The following is a 12,005-nucleotide window of genomic DNA, read 5'->3' as shown; positions in this document are numbered from 1 at the left end:
GTTCTTGCTAGGTTTATGAAAAAGGTCGAGTTTATGTTCTTGCTGGGTTTATGTTCTTGCTGGGTTTAGTTCTTGCTAGGTTTATGTTCTTGCTGGGTTTAGTTCTTTCTGGGTTTTGTTGTTCTTGCTGGGTTTAGTTTTAAATTTGTTTTTGATTTTTTTTTTTATGAGAGTTTTTAATTTTTTTTTATTTAGTTAGAATTAATAAATTAATTTTTTTATTTAAGGATTTTTTTTATGAGAGTTTTTAATTTTTTTTAATTTAGATGCTGACGTGGCATTAAAAAATATTTTTTATTATTAATTTAGACCACGTGGACATTAGTTTATTATTTTTTGACTTTGCCGTTTGCCACGTCAGCAATATCCGTTTCTGATGTAACGGTAGGGACTAAAATGGAACCGTTTTTCTGGAGAGGGACTAAAAGCGATTAAAAAAAAACTTAGGCACTAAAACGGGAATCGGGTCAAAATGTAAGGACCAAAATGTGTTTTTCACCAAAATAAAATAAATCACATATATGAACAAACTGTCACAGTAGGTTAGAATCATATGAGTGTAAAAGCTTGAGATATTATGTGGTTTATTCATGTTTGTGCCTGTCACAAAGAGACAGAAGTAGTACAAATCTTTAATCAATCAATATATATTTTGGCCCCTTCTATGAGTGTTTCTGTTCTATCACGAAGTTGTTAAGTTTTTTTCTTTCTTTTTTAATAGAACACAACAGTTAAGTTGATAAACTTTTACAAGTAATGATCAAAACCTAGTATTGCCCTAACTACTTTTGACTTAACATTAACAATTTACCACGTGTAAAAAAATTTGTGTCTACTTTCACCATTAGGCCTTCCTAGTTGTGTTTCAACCCAAATATATATCTATATATATATATATATATATATATTTAAAATCAACATTGCGGTAAGCCCATGTGGGGGCGTTGGGTTAGGGTTTAGGGTAAATTTTGTTAGTTGTGATTTTTATTGTTAAAAAAGAAAACAATGAAAAAAAAAAAAAAAAAAAAAAAAAAGCCATAGAAGGGGAGGGTGTAATACCCTGTATATCTTTATTTGAGGTTATTATATATTTTTTTATATATACATCTTGATGGGCCATAAATATATTTTGATAGTAACCACAGCCGACTACCCCACTAAGCCCACATCTTTGATGCGTTAACTATATATAGGATAGAGGAAGAGATAAATTAGGGTTTTTATATAAAGGATTTATCTCTAAGGAGCGGTTAGGAGGTGTATTTTTCTCTTGGAGTTTAGAACATATACAATTGAAGAGGTAAACAATTTTTCCAAGTATGATTTTCCATCTGTTAAAAACAAAGAATTAAAGGGTTAGAATTTTATCATGGACATGTTAATAGTGTGTAGATTGTCTAAAAGAGATTTTTCCAAGAATATGACTTACACTTTTACGTTAGATTGCCCACTGCCCACTAAGTATATAATTGAATTGAGCCATGGAATTACAAGTTCTAATCTATATATATGGCTCACGTTTTGCTTTTGGATATATATATATTAAGTCTTAGAATTGGCCTCTGTGTGTATGGCTTTCACGTTGCCCACTGTGTGTCCCTAGAACAAGTGATTTTGCCATCAAGTTTTCTTTCGGATATGTATATATTATGTCCTATTATATTTGCCACGTTTTCTTTGGTTATGTACATTAGGTTAGGTTAACGTTTATTTGATTATAGAGATAGGTTTAAGTTACACTTGGTGTAACTCTTATAAACTTATACATTTTTTACACTGTAGATTTCTAAGAGATCTAAAGGTTAAAAAAACACCATTAAATGCTATTATTTTCCACCTTATTACCTAATTAATACTAGCATTCTCTCTCTCCTTATTTATTGCTTTCCACTAAATAATATTTTCTTCAACACAATCTAACCAAAAAAAAAAATTTGAAAAATAATCCCATAATCATTGATTTCACAAAACTACCCATAACAAGAGTCATCATTCCCACCTACGATGGAAACATGGCAAAAGTTGTGGAAGGTCATCGCAGGTTTGTATACCCACCATGATGAGTTGGGCTTTAATTTTATTCGATTGCAAAATAGCTAAACTATTGCATTTCTGAAAGATCTTGAAGATTTTTCTGATTTGTAGGTATCTTGGGTTTAAAATAACCGTCTTGTTAGATCTGAAAAGTCTTGTACCGTTACTGGATATGCATCACAATAGAACACTTTCACATAATGAGTTTGTAGCTGCTGTTGCATTGGTTCATGAGAAAAGAATGGGATAGCCAACTCATCGTAGGGTTATTGTAGATAAGCCAAAGGAGGAAGATTATTTCTATGCAAACCCATAGGAGTGCCTTTGTGAGGGAACAAATTATGACTTGCTAGGGCATGGGAACTCATGTAAAACAAAGTGACTGCAAGCGAACAACCCTACATCATCGTTGATAACATTCTACTGAATTTTTCTGTGGTAATTTGGTGGACAGGATTTATGTCTTCTTTCGGAAGAGTAGGCATAATGACTATGGATATACACACCTAAAACAGAGTTTTGCACGAAAAGGTAGAAAAGAACACTTCAATGCCCCATTTGGATGTCAAAAGATTTGGTCTCTATTGTTATTAATTTTTTTGTTTATATATTTATTGGTTCTTCTTCTAGTTGATGTTTTTAGTGGTTTTGATATAACTCCACATAGAAACATATCAAATGTTGTAGATTATTGTTAGAAAAGTTGCCCACTACGAATTGTTCAGAGATACTAAATGTTGGACAGAGTTGGGATTATTTTTCAATTTTTTTTTTTTGGTTAGATTGTGTTGAAGAAAATATTGTATGGTGGAAAGCAATAAATAAGGAGAGAGAGAGAGAGAATGCTAGTATTAATTAGGTAGTAAAATGGAAAACAATAGCATTTAAAAATGTTTTTTTTAACCATTAGATCTCTTTGAAATTAATCTATGATGTAAAAAATGTGTAAGTTTATAAGAATTACATCAGGTATAACTTTAACTTGTCTCTTAATTATATATATTAGGTTGGATTAACATTTTCTTTGGTTATATATATATATATATATATATATATGTATATATATTAGGATGGTTTAACATTTTCTTTGGGGTTTTATATTAAATCCTAGGCCAATGATATTTTGGCTACTGCCTTCCTCATGGCAATATGAGTTTCAATTAATACAAGAGAATATTATTGATTAGAATACCATTGCTTAGAGAAACTTTAATTTAGTGTTAAAAGTGTTATTAGTTCAGCAAAGTATAATCTTAGTGAATCAATTTGTATAATTCAATAAGATTTATATTTTTGTGGAGGATATTAAGTAATTTTCATGATTGATTATAGGTCCCATTTAAGAGTGTTTTGAGACTATTCGGAGGGTGTTTTGGCTGGATTTTCAGAGTAATATGCATAAGTTTTGTCCATTAGGTTCTTAGAAGTTAAAATTTTTTAAAAGTTATGTATTTCAAACTTATATTTTCTAAAGTTTATCAAAAGCATTTTTACATCACTGAAAGAGAAATTTCGACATTTAAATAATGTTTTAAAGATAAACTTCGAAATTCAAACAATATTTTGAACATCCGAATCTCATTTAAAAAGATGATTTTTAAACTAAACTATTTTCAAATAATAATTGAGTTTCAAGATAAGTTTTCTAAAAAGGTTCTTGTTCTTTAAATTTGTTTAAAACCAAGTGATTTCAAAGCCATATTCCTATTTTTCAAATGGCATTTAAAATGTTTATTTTAGCAAATTGGGTTTTCAGACTTTCTCAAGAATTGTACAAATATTTATATAAACTCTTCAATTCCTATTCGTTCCCTAAGAGAGTCAAGCATCTTTTGATCTATGTTTCACTTCGATATTGTGATCTTTGAAATGCCTCTGTATTTGAAATAATTGTTAATATTAAGTAAATTATTCTATTTTGTATAAACTTTGCTTTTGTGATATGTGACTAAATAAGTGTTTTTAAAATTGATTAGATATATGTGTAAGCCCACTCACAGGGTTGTATGTGAGAATAAGTGTTGATCCCTCACCAACAGTGGTTAGATGTTGGTATCCGCTCACAGAATTGTATGTAAGAATATGTGATATATGTATGTGTGACACTGTGCTCTAATCAAATTATCTGTATGTGTTTTCGAATGATTTTAAGATTTGATTACATATGTATTAAGTGGCTCATTATATGTTTTGGAATAATTATATTTAATATCATTGAATGAGTTTGTGAAAAACCAAAATACTTGTGTTTTGCTTGACTCTATTATGTTGTGTATTGTGTATAACTGCTTACTAAATGTGTAGCTCACCCCATCAATTACAATTTTCAGATTAAAGTTTAGTTGGAAAACAGAACCTTTGGATCACTTCTTAAGGTGCAAGGTAGAGCGTGAGATTTTTTAGGCGACGTCAATAATGCTTGAAGCCTTAAAGGATTTTTAGTTATTTTTATTAAGCTTAAGATTTTACAGTATTTGGAGATTATTTTTAAATTGTAGATTTTAGTTATTGTAAGAGATTTATCAAGAGCATTGTTTATTTGGAGTTTGAATTATTTTGGAAATTAATTATGTTTATTGAGTTATGTAAGATTAGCAGGTTAGTCATGCATCTAAATTCATAGTCCATGGATTTGGGTCATGACAAAGGGTTTTCGTTTCTGTGGGTATTTGGAAGCTTAATGGGATATCGGAAGGGAAGGGAGGCATTAGGCATGGCATCAATGAAGCCAGAGGTACACTCTTGTTTCCTTGTATCCTATTTGCTTTGATTTTAACATTATCTATTGCTCCTGAAGTTTGGCATTTTTTTGGATTGTTTGGTGTTTTTTTTTTTTTTTTTTTTTTTTTTTTTTTGGATTTCATACCTTAAAGTTTTAGATTTTGGATTCTATCCCTTAAGTTATATTCTATTTGCACAAAGAGTCCATCTGTCTATATTTTCCGTTTATTGCCACGTAATGTTGTCACTTTGTCCAATAAAATGATGCCACGTCATTTTCATTATGCTACGTTATTGGATGAACTAAACATAGTGTTAAGCTCGTAGCACTTAACAGAAAATATTTACAAAAGGGTTTTCACATAAGCTTGTTTTATTGTAGACAACGCGTTTGATAAGGGTGTTTTTTACTAGGGTGTTTAAGTTATGTTGCTTAGTTTAGGGCGTTTAAATACTGAATTTAGAAAACTCTTTTTACCAGTCTTTAGATTTCAAACAACGTTACTCAATGACACTTTATAAATATGTTGAAAACCATGCGGCCCACTTGATTAGACAACACATAACTGACTTTTCTCTCTCCTCAAATAAAAAAAAAATTTGTATTGTGTCTGTCAGTGTTTTAAAAAAAAAAAAAAACACACATACCAAACATACAATTATATTTTTTCACATATTGAAACATATTATTTGAAATATGGTACCAAACACATTTTTTGCTTTATGAATACTGTAAACAAGTGTTTTCACAATACTTTTTAAATCACAGTTTTCACCTTATTTTAAACAACAATACTATAAATCTCCAACCAAACGGACCCTATGTACAATTTATCGCCTGAAGTGCTTTTGCAGACCAAGCTTATGGTAAAACTTGGAGTGTAAAGAACTTATTTTCTAGATGAATATTATATTTTTGTTGAACTATATTACTTTGAATGTGGGTTGAAGACTTGAAATATGCACTGCTTTTTGGAATGTAAAAAAAATTATTTCTAGATGGATGTTATATTTAATATTATGCAGGTTGAAATGAGTTGTGTTACATTTGTGTCAACCCAACACGACTCGTTTAATAAAAATGCATACACTTCAACCCAAATTCAAAATAACAAAGTTTAACAAAAATAAAATAATATAGTTCAACAAAAATATAATATCCTTGAAACTCGCCAAATGCTAAGTATCAATATTAAAAGAATTTGAGCAAACAGTAGACTAATCTTGACTATGACCACGATTATCATTCATAGATTCTTTGTTGATGTCTAAATTCATAACATCTTCCACAAGCTCATCCAATTTGATTTGTGCAAGTTCTATGCCAAAAAAAAAAAAAAAAAATGTATTAGTAGTTCTAGGGTTTGTAAAGTTTCAATTTCCAATTATATCTCTTGAAAATTTTTATAATTACTCACTTTTCTTTTTAAATTTAAAATAAATGTTAGATATAAAAGGTATTTGACGAATCTAAAATAAAATAAATATTTATTTGTTATACGAGTTAAACATGTTGTGCTAAGTGGGTCATTTTGGGTTGACACAAATAAATTGGCGTGTCAAACGTGTCTCTTGCGGGTTACGTGGGTTGACCCGCTTATGACACGTTTCCTATCGTGTTGCTTTTGAGTTGACCCGTTTATGACCTAAACCCATTAAGGTCCAACCCTAACCCGAAAAAACCCATGTCGGGTTCGTGTCGTGCTTGCGGGTTGGGTCGAACATTGACACCCCTACTTTAATGGTTGCAAACTAGAATGAGAATTAATTGCATTTGGAGGAACATTTTTGGAATTAGTACCGGCTTTATGTTTTGTTCATTATTTATGTCCTTTGTAATTGATTTGTCTTCTTTATTATAAGTTCTAAAGTTTGGAAAAACATCACGCAAACATGAATGCATTATTTGGAACCCTAGATTTTCTTCTACCAGAATCTAACAGATGCGTTTACAACTATCAGATAGGTTATGCGTGCCTAATCTAGTTTTACAATTTTTTCTAGGTAAATTAATTTAAATGGGTGAGGCATTTTTGAAACTGAAAATATGGTTGGTAAGGAAATGGAATTAATGTGTGTTAGCATTGTTTCACTGGTGTAAGAAAATCTTTTTGGTGGATGAGATGAGTTTGAATAAGCACGGTTAGCAGAGTGTTATCTTAATTACTTGGATTGGCTGCATGAATATTTTCTTGCAATTTTTACTTAAAGCCATTTGCTTTTAGGTCTTGAATTATGCCTTTCTCTAACATCCTCTTGGTTCTCCCCCCTTCTGTTTTTCCATTAAAAAAAAAAAATTATTTTGGTGCTTACCGTTTAATTAATTTTGTATCAAATCACTCCCATATAGGGTGGGTACATACCTTGAGCCTAATTCTATACACAGAGTGATCCTTTAAACTTGACATTTCATATTTTGCAAATTTAGGGTCATTATGTAATGGTTTTAGGTGTAAATGCACTTTTGGTCCCTATATTTTGGGTCATTTCTCGATTTGGTCCCTAAACTGATTTTGCTCCTAGGTCAGTCCCTAAAATTAGAAAATCAAGTTTATTTTGGTCCTGCTGTCAACCTACTAACAAAAAATACATACGTGGCAAATGGAATACACTGTTTGCTGACGCAACTAATAAAATAAATATATATATATATTTAGCATTTTTTAAATGTCACATCAACATTTAAATTAATAAAAAAAGCTAACTCCGAAATTTCACAAAAAGTAAATTAAATTTGTTAAACTAAAATCACTTCTTAAAAAAAAAAAAATCCTAATTCTCGTCAAAGGTTAATCTCAAATTCTCTCTCTCTCTCTCTCTCTCTCTCTCTCTCTCTCTCTCTCTCTCTCTCTCTCTCTCTCTCTCTCTCTCTCTCTCTCTCTCTCTCTCTCTCTCTCTCTCTCTCCATGGATCTCCATTGTAGGTCCATGGCCGGAGCTCACTCAGCCTTCTTCTCCACCATGCACCAGAGCTCACAAGCTCACAAGCAGACCAACGACAAGCAGATCAAGGCGAGCAGATCATGCTTCTCTCTTGATGCGGAGAAAACGATGGGAAAAATGGATTTCACTAGAAAAACAAACTCGATCTGCATGAGAGAGAACGATGCGACGAGGCCAAACTCTCTCTTCGATTGATGAGGACAACGACAATGAGGAGGTAGTCATTTGTTAGGACAGCGTCGTTTGATGGAGTGGCTGAGGAGGTAGAAATGGTGGAGTTTGACGGAGTGGCAGAGGAGGCAAAAATGGTGGGGTTTGACGGTGTCGTTTTGGTGGGGTTAGGGTTGGTGGTGTGAAACGGTTTCGTTGGATTTGAGGGGGTAGAAATGATGCCGTTGGATTTGCTCTAAACCCAAAAACTCAAATCTACTCCAAACCCAAAAACCATAGAATTTTTCTTTGAGTTTGTTGTTACTTGTTGTTGTGTTTGGTTGCTAAGAGATGGGTTTGTTTGGTCGGGTTTGACTTGCTCTTAATCGATGGTGGTGGTGGGTTTGATTGTGAGAGCGTGAAGTTTGCTAGGTATTCTTGCTCTTGTTTTGGGTCTGATTGTGAGAATGTGAAGTTTGATTTTGGGTTTGCTCTTGTTCTCTTCGACATGCACCGTTGGATTCTTTGATTTATTTCTTGTTTTTCTGGGTTTGATAGAGGTTAGATTTGGTTGCTGGATTTTTTTTTAAAAATGATTTGGTTGCTGGATTTAGATTTGGGGTTTGTCATATATTGGTTTAGTTGCTGGGTTTATTTCTTGGATTTGGGAAGAACATGAAGAACAAGTTCTTATTTTCTTATTAAAAAAATAATGAAATTAGATTTAAGGTTTGTTTTTTTAGTTTAGTTTAAATTTTCTGAGCTGGCGTTTTTTATTAATTTAAATGTTGATGTGGCATTTAGAAAAGGCTAAATATAATCTTTTTTTTTAAAATTTTATTAGTCACGTCAGCAAACAGTGTATTCCGTCTGTCACGTATGTATTTCTGTTAGTGGGTTGATGGCAAGGACCAAAATAAAATTGATTTTCTAATTTCAGGGACTGACCTAGAAGCAAAATCAGTTTACGGACCAAATCAAGAAATGGCCCAAAATGTAGGGACCAAAAGTGCATTTACGCCATGGTTTTATTCTTTTCCTCTTCTGTTTTACTTTATTTGTATTGAAATTGAACTAATTTTTATTCTTTGTTTGGGCAAGTATTACAGGTCGATTTTGGCCGAAATAACCAAGAAAGTTTTATCAGATCTTGAAGCAAGCAAATGCTAGGTTTTATCAATTAAGATGTTAGAAAATATGAAATGTCAAATTTATTTCTTCCTTGTTTTCTTTCTTCTAATTCATAGTACACTCATGTTCATAATTGTTGGGCACCTTATCTATTTTACGCGAGAATCCTATAGCTGCAGATATCACAGCATACCTTGTTATAACTTTTTGCACCACAATCTTTTACGACACTTAAATTTAAGCCAAATAGAGAGACTCTCATAGTTTCATGTGCATATATAAAGAGAGATTGTTTGTTATATTTAGAAAGTTACATTAGAGATAAGGAAATGAAAACATAAAAGGCTGTGCTGCCTATGCATATACTTATATATATGACTATGACAAAAAATGTGATTGGTGAGCATATACTTCTATATATGAATGTGGCAAAAAGTATGGTCAATGTGCATATACTTCTATGTATGAATGTGGCAAAAAGTGTGCAAATGATGATCCAACCAACAACAAAAGCACACAAATTTTTGCCACATTCATACATATAATAGTATATGTACACTAGTTACACATTTTGCCACATTTATACATACAAGTATATATGCACACTGACCAAATCTTGTGATGTTTGCATTCTACTGCAAATCAAGAGGAATCTTAAGAGATTCTTCTTGTCACGAAAAAAATCTTAAGATTTAAATTAAAAAAAAAAAAAGAGTTCATCAAATTATCTCACCATTTAATAATCTCCAAAATAATTGTAGTTGGTACAGTGAACATTCTTGAATTGGATGTGAATGCCACATATGAATGGGAAAAATTGTTTATAAATAGGTACCAATTGAAAGATTTTAATATTCAATTAGATACCACTCTTATCTCCAAAAGCTTGATCAAAATAATATTTTGAGAGGTACTAAAATTGATAAAACTTTACAGAAGATTAGATATGAGATTTTTAAGAGAAAAGATTATAACGTTGGTTTAGAGTGAATTAGTAGGCATGGAATGGCTTGTTTGGTATGCCAAGGTGAATCCATTGCATGCAAATCGGGTTGTGTTTTCAAGCAGTTTTTTAATGATGCCCCTAGATATCAAAATTTTAAAGTAATTCTAGGTTATATCAGTTCTGGTTATATGGAAGCTGAATTGGAAGGGCTTATTGCTGAAGAAGGGTCCAAACTTATAGCATTTTGGAAGGGAAGAGTTGATCATCTTATCGCTAAGAAAAAGCGAGTTTTGGAAAGTTAATTGAAGTGTATGTTGGGAGACTTTGAACGTGAAATGAATTGAGATGTGGATTTTGTGAAGGCACTCGGAAATAGTTATAGAGTTTTAAAATTTTGGGAAGAGATTCTTAAGCAATGTAAGCTGAGGAAGGCAGAGAATGTAGTGGCTGATGAGTCATTGAATGCAGTGACTGTGGCTAAAGAGGCAAGGAATGCAGTGGTTGAGGAGGAAGGGAATGCAGTGACTGATGAGTCATTGAATGCAGTGACTGTGGCTGAAGAGGTAGGGAATGCAGTGGCTGGGGCTGAGGAGGCATGGAATGTTGTGGTTGTGGAAGTGAATGCAGTGGCAGAGGCAGTGGAAGTGAATTCAGTGAAAGGGAATGAAGTGGTGGTGGCAGTGGAAGGGAATGCGGTGGTAGTGGTAGTGGAAGTGAATGCAGCGGTGGTGGCTGAGGAAGGGAATGCAATGGCAGTGGTTGTGGTTGAGGATGCTCTTGCAGTGGCAGTAGCTGAGGACGTTCTTGCAGCGATTCCGAGGCGTTGTAGAATACCCAGATTTGTTGTTAGATGACCAAGTAGGAGAAGTGCCTATTTTTTGGCCAGACGGAGGATTGCGGCCATCTACTGCGAAGTGGAAGAGGAAGAAAATGGTGAAGTGGAAGAGTAAGAAGATGGTGTTGCTGAGAATGCTGTGGTTGTAGCTTAGGTTCAAGACTTATGAAACTTAGAAAAATTGAATTACATATCTGTCCTTATAAGTGTTGCTTTTTTACTAAAAATATCCCTATTATATAAGTGTTTTTGTTTTTTTTACTAAAAATGTGATTAGCAGAGTTGTATTGAAATATTACAAGTGTTATTTTATTTTACTTAAAAAAGAAAAGAAAAGAAGTAGGCACAATAATTCAATGGCAAATTCATTTGCAAAATTGGATTGTGATAACCAATTCATAAAAGAAAATGGTGTTGGCTTATCAAAATTTGTACATGGAGAGGATTTCTATAGAAAGGACTACTCTAAGTGGGAGGGAGGCAAATTTTTAGAGTTTTTTTTTTTTTTTTTTTAATAATAAAATAAGGGGACATATCAATACTAGGTTTCCATTCGGTTTTGAAGATATTTTGCTAAAAAGTTTCAGGAATAGAATCATCATTCCAATTTATATATCAAGGTGTTTCTTGGGTAGTTAACATTTAGTATTCTTATCCCAAGATTTCTTTTGATTTGCAATAGAATGCAAACACCACAAGCTTTAATCAGTGTGAATATACTTGTATATATGAATGTGGCAAAATGTGTGGATGGTGTGCGTATATTTGTATATATGAATGTGGCACGTGTTGTTAGTGTTTATATACTTGTGTCTATGAATGTGGCAAAAAATGTGGTCAGTGTGCATACTTGTATGTATAAATGTGACAAAAAATATGATTAGTGTGCATATACATCTATTTATGAATGTGTCAAAAAATGAAGTCAGTGTGCATATACTTGTACGTATAAATGTGACAAAAATTATGGTTAGTGGTCATATACTTCTATATATGAATGTGTCAAAAAATATGATTAGCGTGCAAAACATGACCCAGCAAACAATAAAGCACACAATTTGTTGCCAGAGTCATATATACAAGTATATGCACATTGGCCACACTTTTTGTCACATTCATATATACAAGTATAAGCACACTGATCACACATTTTGTCATATTTATATATACAAGTTGAAGGTTGGTTTTAAGATATTAAGGAATCGAATTTTTGTTAAATGTCAGTTTCATTGTCAACTATTTTATT

Source organism: Quercus robur, chromosome 3 (assembly GCF_932294415.1).
Source record: "Quercus robur chromosome 3, dhQueRobu3.1, whole genome shotgun sequence".
NCBI classification, from domain to species: Eukaryota; Viridiplantae; Streptophyta; class Magnoliopsida; order Fagales; family Fagaceae; genus Quercus; species Quercus robur.
Note: the sequence above shows the minus strand (reverse complement) of the source record.